Source organism: Camelus dromedarius, chromosome 27 (genome assembly GCF_036321535.1).
Source record: "Camelus dromedarius isolate mCamDro1 chromosome 27, mCamDro1.pat, whole genome shotgun sequence".
Classification (NCBI taxonomy): domain Eukaryota; kingdom Metazoa; phylum Chordata; class Mammalia; order Artiodactyla; family Camelidae; genus Camelus; species Camelus dromedarius.
Genome location: NC_087462.1, coordinates 25718161 through 25735165, shown reverse-complemented (window position 1 = coordinate 25735165; position 17005 = coordinate 25718161). Strand labels below are relative to the sequence as shown.

General features: G+C 37.9%; 1 pseudogene; it reads left to right on the top strand.

Moving 5' to 3' along the window:
• The first annotated feature begins 507 nt into the window (after positions 1-507).
• LOC105098730 (insulin-like growth factor-binding protein 2) lies at positions 508-16611 on the top strand (annotated as a pseudogene).
• The last annotated feature ends 394 nt before the right edge of the window (positions 16612-17005 follow it).

Sequence of the window (17005 nt, the reverse complement as noted above, 5' to 3'; positions counted from 1 at the left end):
TAAAGAACTTCATTTACTTTTGCACTGTATGTTAACTACAAACTCTACAGCCTTCTGATATAAGCTATAGAAACAATAGCAATGGGAGAATACTTTCCAGAACTGAATTCCATTTTTTATAGCATTTCTATGGCTATACATAAGAAATATATAGTATAATTCCACTGAATTTATACTTTGCTAAGTTTTCAGTCTTTTTCTCAGCAAATTATAAATTTATATTGTTTTAATTTTTTATAATTTAATATTCTAAGTATTTCTCAATGTTAGATTTTAGACTCAGAAAACTGCGCCTTTACAGAAATGAAGGTGACTCCAAAGTAGTAATCTTGGCTCCTCTGAGGAGCACTTGGTCTGTGTGCTTTACTCACCCTGCTTTGGTGTGAATGAGGTAGCTTTCCTTTGTCTTCTAGCTCTTTAAAACCTCTTCATAGCAGTGGCCCCTCGTGTGAGGGTTATCAATTTATTCACTTACCTTTCATACCAGATTGGTAGTGTTTTAGGATCATGATCTGTGCATTTCATCTCCTGATGTTCAGTACTAGAGCACAGTGCCAGGTAAGTATTAGACATTTTATAAATATTTATTGAATGAATGGATGAAATAAATCATACTGTTGCTTAAGCATCTTGCTTACTGGTGTATCTATTGCATTTGGAACCAATTCTGCCTCATAGATTTTGCCCCCTTTTTTTGGCCATAGACATTTTTTCTTTTATTATATACACACGCACACACACATAAACAAATTTTATTTCCTTTACAGATGTGAGTAATTTTTAAAATAAATCTCTTAACAGCCTCTGACTTGCACATGTATTTCTACTTTGTTTCTGATCACCTTTATAAGAACTATATTTTCTTTTATTTTTTTCTAAAAAGAACTGATGTATGTATAGTATTTTTACTTCTAATTCGGTGATATTTAAAAAATGTATTTGAACCTGTTTTTTTAGTAAGCATCAAAAATTTGAGAAATTCATATTACTTTTTTCATTTTCCAAAAATGTTTTTTAATGCCATAATTTCTAATTATATTACTATTATTTTTATTTTATCTATTTTTTTCTAGACTTATGCATTCTCTCTCTATTTTTTTTCTACTGCTCCTTTTATTTTTTTTGCCCAATGAATTCTGGGAAGAGCTTTCTCAAGTTTGTTCCTCACATCACTTACTTAGTTTTCTCTTTGGTATCAATTTTACATTTTACTGCTTCAAACACAGATTTTAATTCTGCAGTTATATCTTTAATTTCCTGCAGTTTCGTCACATTTAAATGCAGAATACAAAATGAACATTCATCCTCTCATTTTCATCTTTTGTTTCCTGGAGCACATTTCAACAATTTTAATTAAATACAAAACAGATGTTTTCTGACAGTTGCTTTGTTTATGTACCATTATCACAATCACCATCTCTCTCTCTCTCTCTCGATTTGTTTTGTTTCTTTCTCTTCACAGAATTTTTCATGGGTTCATGTCAAGATGTTTATTTATTTACTTATTTATTTATGTTTGTTCTCCTTCAGGAATGGTTTCTAGATATGGAGTTTATAGTAGTAGTTGCTCTGTAGATATTGCTTGCTTTCTATAGTGCTCACTCAGTTGCCAGTTAAAATCCACTTCTTATATCTTAAACTGAAGGGTTGCTTCCAGTAAACATTTTCAACCCAAAAGGAATGGTATTTAACAGTTCTTTGTTAAGTGAGGATCCAGTGACCCATTGCCTAATTATGAATAAATGGCGCCTTTCATCTTGGATACTAAGTGCAAGTAGATTGAGGGAAAAGCATAGACACAGAGACCAAAATTTTAGTTAAATATATATTAAAATATAATGTTTGAATATATATGAATTTACATATACATTTCTGTCAGTGTGTGAATATATATGTGTGTATTTGTATATAACTGGATTGCTTCAAAGGTATAGGATAACTGAAGATATTCAGTCAGCATTTATTTCATATTTATATATTCATATATTATATATAAATTATACTTATATATTACATGATATATATTTATATATTACATAATATATTATATATTTATATATTACATATAAATATAAATGTAAATATTTCCAATATGTATAGCTGTTGATTTCATATATAATTCCACATATATTACATATTATATACTTAATTCCTTATATATTATATATAATGCATACATATATAATATAAAGTATATATATTATATAGTAATATGTAGTATTACATATTATATATTTAATTCCTCATATGTATTATATATAATATGTACATATATAGTATATATTATACAGTATATGGTATATATATTATATAGTGATATATAGTATATGTTATATACAATACATTCATATAGAGGAGAGAGAGAGAGACTGACTGTTGGTTGTGAAAGCAAGGAAGAAAATCTGATCAACCTGGAAAGGAAGTTTAGAATTGAGTAGAAATAAGAATTAAAACAAGCAGCACCAACTAGTATGTCATTTCCTGTGTGAAATAGTTACTGTCCTTCAGGAAACACTGCAGTGATGAAATACTGTAATACATAAGATGTCCCATGACTTGATCAACGTTGATACTTAAGTCACTGATATATTTCAACATAAAATCAATAGTTTTATAAGAAATCCTCATTTTCCTATGTCTCACTTCTTTGTTTCTTCTTACACAAAATACACTCCTCGTGTTCAGGACAGCATAAAATATATAGATCACACACTATAAGAATTAGTTTTGAGGGGAGGGAGACCTCAAGTAACTTCATGAAATTTTGACCAAAGTAATTCATTTCTCATAACTATATTATCTCTTCTTATAAAGAACCTAAGAATCCCTGAAGCTGGTGATGCATAATTAGAACAGTGAAGTGCTTCATTCTGTGTGGCAAAATAAGCTAATGTTCTTCTCAAAGTTTAATATAATGAGTTCACAGATGGAAGGAATAAATAGACAAATGTGTCATGACTGACTTCACTGAGAGCATTAATACTGCCTTTATTTTGTTTGTCCAGTTGCCCCTTTGGTTTATTATGACTCTCTCCCTGTCTTTCACAGTCGGTGTTTAATATAACTCCATTCAAGGCCACTTGTAGCGAGCAGAGCGATTAAGTATGTGATAGCCTGAGCTATAATCAGTAGTTCAAATATTTTAGGTACTTTTTATGAAAGCAAAAAAAAAGGGGGGGGGGAAACTGGCTCTTGACTGTAGCCAAGGAACATTGGTGAACTCTGGTTGTTAATTATTTATTAAGTACCTCTTGTGATCCTGGGAGTAGGCTCTGCACTGTTGTCTTGCACAGATGAGTAATGACTTAATTCCTGGTCTCCAAGTTCTCATGGTTTAAAAGAGAAGATTTGAAACAGACTCAACAACAGTGCCCGGCTGAACGAGCAAAGTTCCTGAACGGAGGCAGACACAAGACGCAGGGGGAGTTCAGAGGAGGCAGGGCTGTCTGGGCTACAAGAAGACGTGAAGACTCTGTGAAGAAGGCACATGTCAGTGGGTGGGTAAGATGCAGGTAGACAGATACAGGAAAGTGCCCTTCCAGGTCTAGTGGAATGTGTTAGTAAAGAATGAAAGTATGGCAAATGTTTGAGAGTAAGCCAAGGTGAACGTTACTCAGAGTGTTTGTACGGAGCTCAGCGGACTTGGGGACAGACTGCGTGAGTGTGACTGCCAGGCTGGCGGGTAGATGTTTATTTGGAGTCTACATGCAACAAATACCAGCCTCTGAGTGTGCTGTAAGCATCTCTTTATAAAGGACCAAATATAAAAATAGACAGCATATTTTCTGTGGGAAAATTTTAAAACCAGTTTATTTAACTAATATTGACTCCTGACATCTAGTTTTTGTTATTTTTGTAACTTATTTAAAAATCTGTTCATTTAATGCTATTCATTAATGCACTTTCACCTTCATAATCCAGTGGTTTTATTTTCACATTTAAAATAAAAGGCTCTATTGTACTTAAATGTAGTGTATGGACACACATACTGAAATTCCAGCTATCCTTTTTTTTTTCATGTCTACATGCCCTGTTGCCTTTAGAAGTCTAAGGTCTTATTATCTGTTTGTGACAGTCAGCCACAAATTAAATGAATGTTGGAAGGAAATACAAAGCTATGCTTGGCAATTTTACATTATTTAAGGGCTGGAAATGCCACTGCTCAGTCCATTGTTTGCTGAGATAATCATACAAATGAACAGAACAGGAGCCAAGGGGATTTGGCACTGCCCACAGCATCCAGTCACACCTGCTCAGGGACAACCTTGCCCCTCAGCCAGAAACCAGGCCAGGCTGGCAGATTCCTTTCAAAACTGAAGGAGATGACATACGGGGAAAGCACAAGACATAGGAAATATTTTTATTAATATTTCCTCTGGGCTTTCACATAATTTGTACACAACTCTGATACAATGCATGCTAATTGCATGCACTGGATTGTGAGTTTAACTAAAAAGACCACTTTTTTTAGTTTTTATTTGCTCAGGTAAAATTCAAAATAGCAACAGATCTGGAATAAACACTTATGATGGGTGCTGCAGGAGGTAGGCAGATGCTTCCCCGTGGTCCAGGCATCCATCCTTCCGTGGGGGGCTGATGTGAAGGTAGGAGGTGGTCCATGCTCCCTGGGGATATGGCAACTCCCTCAGGAAGTAGTAACAATTTATTAACCAGCCCAGAATTACTCAGTGCTTCACTGCAGGGCTGTGCCAGTGCTGTCTCTGTAACTACAATACGGCACTCCTATGACATTCTGCTAGTTACTAATCCATCAACTAATTAAGAAAAGAATATCAGTTTTCATTTTAATAAGCAGGAGATCTGTGTGTTGGCTTTGCAGCTTTTGAATAAACTCATCCCATTGTACAGTTACACTACAGGCGATCATCTCCAGGCTGCCATACCAGGGCCCCCCACCAAGACGCATTTATGCCATTTGAGCATTTGGGCAAGGATTACTGGTGACTTTGTGAAGCCTTCCTTTCCCCCATCTATTGTTTATTTGCTCTTGGTTTCAATCTAAATTCCGTAACATTGTCTTTCAAAACTGTAGAGGTACAGAGCTGTGCATTTAATTTCATGTTTTGAGGTATTAATGATTTGCTGTCTCAGAACAACCCTTATAAATGCCACTCAGTGACAGAGCAAAAGAGAAAACTGGAGTGAGCATATTTGGGAGAAGGGAAGATGAGAAAGAAGGAGAGTTCAAAGGAGTCTGGGAGACTCTGAGCGTCAGAGAATGAGCAGAGAAAGGAAGAAGGCAGAGGCCAGGGAGGGAGGCAGAGAGCTCGCAGAGACTCGAGATGAAAGTGGAAACATTCACGGCCGGCTGGAAGGAAAAGTCTGCATGGTTTCAGAAAAAGAAGAAACAAAGAAAAATAGAGAGGAAAACAAGGGAGCGTTAGAAACAAGATAAAAGAAGATAATAAAAAGTGATAAAAGGGAGGAAAAAAAGGAAAGAAAAAGAAGACGTGTGGAAAAGAAAAAGGAAAGGTGACAGTGATGAGAACAGTTAGGAAACCTGAGAGACAGACAGGACTAGACTGGACACTAAATAGGGGGGAACACAAGATATTAAAAGGAGAAAAATACAAACATGACTTAAGTGGAGTATAAACTGGAGTTTAAGACAGAAAGAAGCACGAGGCACAAGCACAACAACTCTAGGGGAGAGAACTGCATCCTCCGGGGGCTATTAAATGTTCCTCAGCTCAGGATCAGAGACAGTGGAGTGCTTACAAAGAAACCCAGCACTCTATGGTAATCGAGATAGTTGGAGAGTTTACCTTCATCAGTAATTATCTGAAAAGAAAAAAACTAAGACGAGAAGACCGCCTTGGGGGAGCGCCGCAGGCAGTCCAGGGCTTAGTGCTAGAATGTTCACTAGACGGGTCATTGGCTCTTCCATCCACAGGTCATGAAGTGAAACACTCATAATTTCAACTGGCAGCCATGTGATTTTCTCCTCATATAATATGAATGACTACTTACACGCTGAGCGCTTGCTAAGCAGGTGGAGGAGCAAGAAACAGGAAGAGACAGATTTATCCTACTTTAGCCCGTAGAACTGATGGAAGGAAGAGTGGAGTCTGAAATGTACTTCTTGCTGGTTATAGAAACCATGAAATAAAATTTTAAATTTATTCAAGATGAATTAAGTCCTCTTATATTAGAAAACAATATGAAGATATATTCTGGGGATCCATATAGCCTGGGGTTATGCTGTTACTGATTTTTTCTTTTTAAAAACTATGTATTTTTATTAATTTCTTTACTGAGGTATAGTTGATGTACAATATCACACAAGTTTCAGGTGTGCAACATAGTGATTCGCAAATTTTAAAGGTTATACTCCATTTATAGTTATTATAAATATTGGCTATATTCCCTTTGCTGTACAATGTATTCTCATAGCATATTTGGTACCTAATAGTTTGTGCCTCTCAGTCCCCTCCCCTTATGTTTCCCCTCCCCCTTCCCTCTGGTAACCGCTAGTTCATTCTCTGTATCTGTGAATCTGTTTCTTATGTGTTACATTCACTAGTTTGTTTCATTTTTTTAGATTCCACGTATAAGTGATGTCATACAGTATTACTGATTTTTTTTTCAGTTATTTTGATGCCAGGAGAGAGGATTTGGGGCTTATTCCAAGGGGGATATGTTAACTTTCAAAATTTGCAGGCAAGAGCTGCTGTCAAGGCCATTATGAAATATATTAGATTGTGCATTTGGATCAGGCTGAAGTTTTAAAAGGATGAACATTGTTCAAAGAACAGGAACAAAAGCAAAACTAATGTGTTTACTCTTGCCTTACCTAGTGCTTTTTTCCTGTCTCTCCCCTTTATGCTCTATATTATATCTGCTTTGCTGTCATCTACTCCAGCGCCTCATAGATAATGCACCCTTAAATAAATATTATTTCAATAAATGAATGACTTAATTACTTAATAAATATTCAAAAGATTGGGCTCAAAAGGGGAAAGATGAGGAGAAGAGGGGAGGAGGGGAAGAGAGAAAAGAATTGAATAAAAATATTTTAAATAATTAATTGACACCAAAATTTGATAAGCATGACATAAACAATTTGGAAAAGATACTATAGTGAATCCTGAACAGGGCTTACTAGGACATGGAGTGCCATTTTGAATATTTGTCTTTAAAAAAAAAAAACAAAGGGAAATTGAAGACGATCCAATACAAAGAGATGGAAAATAAAATCTTTAAGCAGGGATGAAAGGAAATCATATTTAAGCTGGGGGAATCAATACTGATGATCAAATACAACTTGTTTTTAAAGCTTTAAGGAGAGTGTCAGCCCGCCCTCATCTACACAGCCCACTCATATTCTACATTTTTGCAGATACACTCAAAAAAAGATTTGTAAAACCAAGCCCCTCACTGGCACTTGTAGTAAATTCTTAAGGCACATTGCACATTCAACCCCAACTTGAGCTAATAATCCTAAATATTATTAAAAACAGATGATGTCTGAACAGGACAGTTGAGGAAGAACAGGAAAAAAAATGAAATCCAAATATGTATAGCTTTTTATCATTCATTCAACAAACATTTGTTAAGTTTCCCTTACATACTAGATGCCAGAGATGAATGAGGCAGGGGTAGTGAGGAAGGCAGCCTGTATACTTTCATGGAGGGAGTTTATATTACTTGTAAATAGTGCGGTGCTGAATAAAGAGACATTTGAAACCCAGCGCAGTTCTGGGCAATCCATTAGCACTAGTCTTAGCTGAGTAAAAGAATAATTAACACATAGATCTTTAAAACACTGCATAAGAAAAGAGTAGGGCTCCAACGTGCTGATTCCAAGCCAGGTGAGAAATAGTGTTTATACAAATGGATTAAGAGAAAAAGTTGTGACGCTTAGGGGGCCCTTGATCCAAAGATTATGACAATCAAAGCAAAGAGAACAGCCCCAATTCAAGATGGCACCTCTGAGAAGGGGGAGGTCAGCTGATCAAAGGACAGGATGATGAGTCTAATAAGGATAAGAGAGAAACCCTTTTAGATTATAGTTCAAAAAATTTCTATTTAACAGATTAAAATTCTGTTCAGCAACTTTTTACTAGAAAAAAAAAATACTGTGGCATAAATGGAGTATCTGTGTCACACGAAGCAGTCTCAGTGCTGGCCACACCACTCACGGGTGTTTCGGTGCTTTTTCCCTGGTCTGTGGATATTTCCTCCAAGTTCCCGAGGTGAATCTAATGTGCAGCCAAGGTTATGGACACAGTTAGGAATTTAAATATTTCCAGTCACATTTTGGGTCAAGTTTTGTTTTATGTGGTTGTTCATATTTTCTGTGACTGTGTGGACATGCATGTTTTAATTTGCCTCAAGATTCCTAGGGTTGGAGTGAGGGGGAGTTGTTCTGAGAGCAAAGTTTTAGAAGTCAGTTGAACTGTGGATCTGATAGTTTGATAACTCTGATTATTCAACTTATTGATTATAACTTGGATACACAATTTAACCTTACCATATCCCAATGTTCTCACCTATAGAACGGTATAATAAATAGAACCAACTTCATAAGTTTGTTATGATAATTAAATGAATTAATGTGTGTGTATTCTCTTTTGGACTCACAGAATGTGTGCTATAATTGTTCGGTATTAATTATTAGGATTTTTTTTTTGCCGTTATTAGGAAAGGGACAGTGAGGAGTACATCTTGAGAAATGTGGGAAGGGCAGTGCAGATTGTGCACCTTGATTTGTCCCCTTCAATTTCAGTAGAGGAATTGGTAAAAAATATACATGCTGCATAAACAAGATATTAAGAAGCAGGTGATTATAGCTGTAATGTGGGTTGTCATTTTTCACTATTAACGCAGGTAATATGATGCTCTTTTTTAGTGTAAGGAGGACGGTCTTATTTCCTTCTTCAGGATCTCTTTTAAAGTAACATCACTGTTGGAATAAACAGAACTTGGGGGAATTTTTCATGTGGTATTTTTTAATGCTGAAGAATTGATATAAAAAGCAGCTCCTTTGACATAAAAAATGGAAAAAAATTAAAAAATTATGATAACAAGAATGACGTTTGTCTTAGAGTTTATATATTTCATGTCTGTAGTCCTAGAACTTGGTAATTCATTGGAGATAACTTTTAAATCTTGTATTGCTTTTATATTATTAGTTTCAACAATGTTTCAAGAAAGTTTTAACATGATGTTGAAGGAAGAATTGAGAAACTCATTAACAGCAGCCTTTTAAAGAGCTTCTTTGCATAATTTGAATAGCAATAAAAATACATTACATGATCATCGGAAAATATTTCCAAGCGCCTTTTCTATACCTGTCAATGTTCTTTGTTCTGTGATTGGTCACAGAAATGATGTAAAAAGTCAACCCCAGCCCTTAAGATTTTAGCAGTTTAAAAGAAGAGATGATGAAAATATTGATGAGAGAAAATACTTCTTTCCTAATTTTCACTGATTTGTCCTTAATTATTTGTAAAAGTTAATGGTATATTGTCTTACCATTTTGCATTATCATTTTCTCTTTATGTGTGCTTTTTATTTATATTACACTTAACTGAATCCACTTGTTTGTCTGTGATCCTTCTATCCTAAGAAAATTTTATGTAGATATTGTCTTATTTTTTTTCTCTTATGGCTTAAGGTTTCTCTTTCCCTCTGTGGCTTACACTTTTCTTTACTTGTTAAAGGAGGTCTTCCCTACCCCAAGTATATACAAATGTTATAGAGCTGTTATATAGAAATTATATTAATGAAGCCAGTCAGGAAGAATTAACTCTATCAGCTTAAGTTTAAGAATATACAATGCTTCTAAGCATGTTGAAAATGTAAGGCTCATTGCACCGGTCAGCAGTTGCTGTGTAGTAACAAAGACTTCCAGCAGCATACACCAATAAGCATTTTCTTCTCATGGGTGTTTGCATTGGCTGGGGAGTCCATGCTGCTAACCTTGGGTTGGCTGTGTGGTTCTGGGCTGACTCACTATGTTTCACTTGTGGTCCAGGAGAGCTCTTCTCACGGCAATGACCACACTGCAAGAGGGAGATTTTACTGCACAAGTATATTTTAAATCCTGACTTGCATTAGGTTTGCAAACACCCCTTTGGCCAGAGCAAGTCAAGGGCTAATAACAAAGTTAAAGGCTGAGGAAGGAAGTTTCACCTTTAGGGGAGAGACTTCAAGGCAATGTGCCTGAGTACAGGGTGGAGTAAAGAAACAGACCCATAATTCAATCTAATTCATTCACATAATTAAATACACACACATTCACATATACGTGTATTTATGAGCATAAGTACATAAGAACATAAACTGTGGTGAATTTGCTGAGTGCCAAATGCTTAATCATAATTTTTAGAGATTATCTCCAAACAGCAAACTCCTTCTGCAAAGACTGAAATTAGCTCTTCCATGCTAAATGTAGAATTTCATACCTCATGTAAAGCATGGATCTTTGGAAAAGCTTTGCAAGGAAATCAACCATGCGTGCTTGCGTAACTGAAATAATTCATCTGTTCCAAGAGTGACTTTACTCCATTTGGACTTCCTCACAGCTAAACCAACTTAACCTGGCTCTGCTGGATCAATTATAATAGAAACCATCTGTCATCCAGGAATCCAGGCCGCGGCCTTTTATTTTGCTTACCTTGTGCCTGTTTACATTTGGTGGTGGGAGACTTCAACATTCTATTTGTTCCTCAACATAATGTTCGATGTTATATTATTTAGTCAAACCTTTTTTAAGGTATCTGTTGAATGGTGTTTCACAGAGTCCTAGAATTGGGGAGGAGTTTTCTATAATAATAGGATCCTCAAATATTTTTCACATTTCAGATTATTAAAAAAAAGCTTTGATTCACTTACACACACAGACACACAGACACTCTAATTTTTATATGCACTGCGAAATCAAAAAACTTGTGTGACTCACTTTATTGTGACGTTCACTCTACTGCGGTGGTCCGGCACCACACAACACCTTCAGGGCCGCCTGTACCTTATTTTTTATGTGACCTGAAAAAGGGATGCCTCATTCCTAGAGAAAAGTCTTATGTAACAGGAAGTTTGGTAGTTTGGCAGAGATGAATGAGTCTAGATTTTGAAAGAACCCTAGCACACTGAAAAGGCCAGTGAAATGTGGAAAAGAGCTGTCCCGTATTTATGACTGAGAGCCAGAGTGAGAGCAAATGCTCATCTATGAAATGTAGTTCAAAGAATTAAGCATTTGGGGCGTTAACTTTGAAAGGAACTTTATCCAATTAAAAATAATGCTTTACCCTTGGAGACATGAATTCAGCAGCAAAGGAAATATTTAGATGTGGGATTCTATAAGCTCATGTTGTCACTGGAGCATTGATTGGGGGAAAAGTTAGCAGCGGTAGACATACCATCACTAACAGCATGCTCAAAAAAGCCTGAGGAGTTCACACTCTCCGACAATAAAGGGGTGTAGTTGGGGGGGAAAAGACTGTTAGGCAGAACTTTAAATATTCCTTGGAAATGAATTTTATAATTAGTAGAATAACTAGAGGAATGCACTGTAATTTTATAAGTGGCCAAATAGCTTTTTAAAGTTGGGGTAAAATGCACTTTCATTAATGTAAGTGTATCTCTATATTTTAATATAAAATATTTTAATGTAGCATTCTATATAATCATATACATGAAAACAGCCTTTTTAATATAAGCAAAGTTATCATTTTGTGAGTGACATATAGAAAGGAAAATTAAAATCATCATTAAATAATGTTGATAACCCTTTCAACTAAATAATATATGAAATTTGAAAGGCAATTTAGTCTTCTATAAAAATGATGCTTGAAAGGCATGAAATAATTTCAGTTGTTATACAAGTTGGTATTCCACCTTGTGGTTATGTGTGCTATGTTAAAATATTGTTATTATATTTTTACATTCATTTTTATTTATTTGGCATAATTTTTCACTGTAGATGTTTTCTTAAACTGGCATGGATATAATGTGACACTCATTACATTATAAGATCCACTGTAATTACCAGCAGAGACTGTTCCGTTCTTTGCTTGTCTGTCATCTTATTACCTGTCATAAATCCTACACGTGTATCCTTATTTACACTGTATACCTAAATTGAGTGCTTTTGATTCATTTTTAGAGAAGAGCATTTTCCTGGTGGATTTTACCCTTTTTTCCCTTTTTGACAGTTAGACTAGCTTTGTGCAGTAGACATAATATGAGTCACATGTGTAATTTAATATTTTCCAGTGGCGACATTAAAAAGTAAAAATAACCCAGTGAAATTGATGTAATAATATAGTTTATTTAATCATGTATGCAAAATGTTATCATTTTATTATGGAATCAATATAAAATCATTAAGGAGAAATTTTCAATTTTTTATACTGTCTTTGAAATCTGGAATGTATTTTATGCTTATGGTACATCTCTGTTGAGACTGGCTACATTTCAAGGGCCCTGGAGCAACATCTGTTTGACAGCTATCATATTGGACAACACCACGTAGAGTTTAATGAAATTGTTGACCTGGAGCAAACTGCCAGATGTTTCTCCAGCAAAGATGGGATTTTTTGGCAATCAATGGAGAATCACAATTTGAGATCTGTAACCAGGGCAAGCCACGTGCAAGTCCCTGCAGGCCAAGGGGAAGAGCTGCTTTTTATAAAGAGGAAAAGGAAGTTGGGAGGGATATAGCAAACAGAGTCTGTGGCTTTTCATGGTCTGAGTCCTTGCCAGGAAGGGTCTGTCTTCTTCCTTTGGGCTCAGCTATTGTTGCAGGGTGAAAGAGCGCCCTCTGCTGGTCTCCTGACTCTATTTGATTGAGGTTTCTGTTACAGTTTTACAAAGACTGTATAATATGCATATACATAACTTTATATCAGTTGTTTTATCTTTAAATCACTTTTATTTGTCTGCATTTAGTACAGGTTTAGAGTTGCCCCATTATAAAGTGAGGAGAAACTGATCAGATATCAGTATTATTTTGTCTGTAAGTTTAACCTTAGGAAGCAAATGACAATCTGATGTTTCAGTCTAAAGAATATTTCAGTCAAAAATTCAAGTGAAAAATGCTTGACAGTGTCACATGCTTATATTTTGTGTTACATGCTAGGGAACATCAGATAATTGGGGTGACAATAATATTCATAGGTTAAAAACTTCAAGAATTGGTGTGATCTTCGGTTAGAAATCTGATGGTATGTCTCACTCAATTCATCAACTTGAAATTAATTCTGTAATAAACATCTTGTGCATCATATGTTCAAATTCTGATGACTTTCACTAACTTAATGTAAGAATCATCAAATTCAAATAAAAATACACTTAATGTGTGAATTTTTATTGTTGATCAACTTACTATTTAATTCATTGACCTCCTTTAGGATGTTATCAATCAAATTTGGGATATAAGTTAATTTCTCATTTTGGTATAAGGTAATATTAGAGTCAGAGCTGTAGGGACCTTTAGAGTCAACATTTTATTTTACAAATAGGAGGCTGAGCCTTAATATTTGATTATGTTCCATTTTGAATTAATTAGCAATTTCTCCCTTATTTTATTTCATTGTAAGATTACCAGGGGTGGTATTCAAAATGTTTCTCACCTATCAAAATTGATGAGAGCTACTACTTGGCCATAAAAATGTATGAAATAATGCCATTTGCAGCAACAAGGATAGATCTAGAGATTATCATCATACTAAGTGAAGCCAGAAAAAGACAAATACTGTATTATGTCACTTCTATGTGGAATCTTTTAAAAAATGACACAAATGAACTTATTTACAAAACAGAAACAGAATCACAGACATAAAAAAACAAACTTAGTGTTACCGGGGGGAAAGGGGAGTTTGAAATTTGCAGATACTAACTACTGTGTATAAATAAATAAATGAGCAGGTCCTACTGTCTAGTCGAGGGAACTATATTTAATATCTTATAGGCACCTATTATGAAAAAGAATATATATACGTGTGTGTGTATAACTGAGTCACCACGCTGTACACCAGACACTAACACAGCATCGTAAATAGACTGTACTTCAATTTAAAACAAACATAAAAGATAAAATAAATGAGAGCTGTGCAATGGGAATACGATACTGGAAGTTTTTGTCTTCAGTGGGGTCAGCCTTTTAACTGCTGGATTGTGGGGTGGCCTAGATTGTTCAGGGGAAGTTTCTCAGAAGCTGGGGTGGTAGGACACAAGAGACTCTGCACAGTGGCTAAAAATTATCAGTAGGTGAGCAGACAAATGCTTTTGTTTGCTAATATTTACTTTGACTCCACTGATTTAACCCCCTTGAGTATCATCTCCAGGCATTATCACAATCCCAGGCTTCCACACTTGAAAGATCAAATCATAGTGACCCCTCCCTTGCTGTCATCCAGTTAATTGCCAACTCCTGTATCTGTAAGAAATAAATGTTGAAAAGGTGCCATTATTGTCACTGGAATGAATTTTCTAAGGTTAATTCTGTACTTATTTGCAGTGTCCACTAGGTTAAAGATGGAATAAACATGGGTACTTATAGAGAAATGTTTATGTATTTGTTACCGGGCTGAAATTTATATTTATTTTGCAACAGTATCATAATTTATACAACAGTTTAATGGGTGTATGTTTTTTTTTTTAAAGTAAACAGATACTGAAAGAATAGGAAAGAGACAACAGAGCAGTAGAAAATATTTCATATAATGTAGCTTAGGGAAAGAGAAATCAGTTTGAATCATAGAAATAGAAGAAAGAGGATTTGTAGTCATAGATTTGTATATGCATAGAGACAGAGGGAAAGGAACTTACAGGGAAAAACTGTTCAGAATAGGACAGAAAATTCTGGCAAGCTCAGGAGTGAGAGCACAGGAACAGGACTGGGGTTGTATAAACGTGTGTCAAAAAAAGATGGGGTTGTAAGTCCACTTTTCTGAAACAAGTCATTTTGTATCTCTAATATCACCATTGCTGAGTAGGATTAATTTCTTGGCATAGAAAATAACACAAGTTTAATTTGGTCTGTAGGTACGATTTAGTAATGAAATCCTTTCAGAACTCAACATTATATACTGACTCAGATTGGCACCCATGAAAGAGGTAGACTGTTCAAGTAAAACCAAATTTCTACTTCTGAATGGGAATAGGAAGAATGATAAGATGAGAAATAATAAAAAAAAAACTTTCATATGACTTGAAATGATTTATGTGTAAGATTCAAACTAACTTAAGAACTAATCAAAATTTATAGCAGGGACCAAATTAATTTCCACATAAGACGAAAGATTAAAACATAAAGAAAAGAAAATAGATAACTATGAAATGATCCCTGAATTTGGAAAGGTTTCTAAGCACAGTAAGAGATGGAACTACAGGGTCCGTTTTTACAGTAAGCTTTGTAAGCCCAAGTGTACAGGCATAAATAGGCACCTCGATTGATTTCGCAATTGAATGTACTGTGTAAGCAGCAGCTCCATCAACAAGCAGCGTTACCAGCACTGAAGAAGCCACTCTCTTCCCTTTTTTGTTTACTGCTCCCCCTCCTGCAAAGTAACCACTTTTCTGACATCTCATACCATCAACTAGTTTCGTGTTGGAAAGAAGCGGAGGCGGCGGCTCCCGCGATCGCAGGGCCGTGCTACCTGCCCGCTCACTGGCCGCCGTCAACCTGCTGCCGAGTCGAGGCGGCCCCGCGCCGCCGCCGCCGCCGCTGCTGCCGGGCGAGGGCGGTGGCAGCCGCGGGCCGCGCGCCGAGGTGCTGTCCCGCCGCCCGCCCGCCCGGCAGGCCCGAGAGCCTGGCCGCCTGAGAGCCCCCGCCCGCCCTGCACGCCCGCCGCGCCTCCCGCCGCCGGGGCCGGGCCGGCCGGCGACGGCCGCGCGCCCCGCGAGCTGGTCCGGGCACCGGGCTGCGGCTGCGGCTCCGTGGGCGCCCGGCTGGAGGGCGCGCGGTGCGGCGTGTACACCCCGCGCTGCGCCCGGGGGCTGCGCTGCTGTCCCCACCCGGGCTCCGGGCGGCCCCTGCAGGCGCTGGTCCTGGGCGAGGGCACTTGCGGAGAGCGCCGCGATGCCGAGTACCGCGCCAGCCCCGAGCAGGTCGCAGAGAACGGCGATGACCACTCTGAGGGGAGCCTGGCTGAGAACCACGTGGACGGGAACAAGAATTTGGGAGGCGGAGGCGGTGCCGGCCGCAAGCCCCTCAAATCAGGCGTGAAGGAGCTGGCCATGTTCCAGGAGGCCACCGAGCAGCACCGGCAGATGGGCAAGGGTGGCAAATGTCACCTTGGCCTGGAGGAGCCCAAGAAGCTGCGGCCACCACCTATGAGGACCCCGTGCCAGCAGGAGTTGGACCAGGTCCTGGAGCGGATCTCCACCGTGCCTTCCGGATGAGCTGGGCCCCTGGAGCACCTCTGCTCTTTGCACATCCCCAACTGTGACAAGCACGGCCTGCACAACCTCAAACAGCGCAAGATGTTCCTGAATGGGCAGCGTGGGGCGTGCCGGCGTGTGAGCCCCAGCACCAGGAAGCTGATCCAGGGAGCCCCACCATCTGCGGGGACCCCGAGTGTCATCTCTTCCACAGTGAGCAGCAGGGGGGCTTGTGGGGTCCACACTCAGTGGATGCAGTAAATCACAGCCAGCTGGTGGCTGGCACGCCCCCCCACCCCCATCCCTCCCCTCCAGAGCGAGGAGAGTGCTTGCGTGGTGGGTGGGGGAGGGTTTTCCAGGAGTTCTGACTTGTATCTATATTTGGAAAGAGACCAGCACCAAGCTCGGCACACCCCCCCGCCTTCCCGCTCCCCAGCTGGAGATGCCTGCACCCTCCCTCCTCGCATGCCTGCTGGGGAGGAAGGGGGTGGTTGCAGTGGCAGAGCTGGGGCAAAGGTTTGGGAGAGGGGGAAAAAGAAATTTTTATTTTTGAACCCCTGTGTCTCTTTTGCTTAAGTTAAAGGAAGGAGAAAAAAAAAAACTAGTGTTGCGTGTTTTTGAATTTTATGTAAACGAAATTGCATAGTGATTTTGT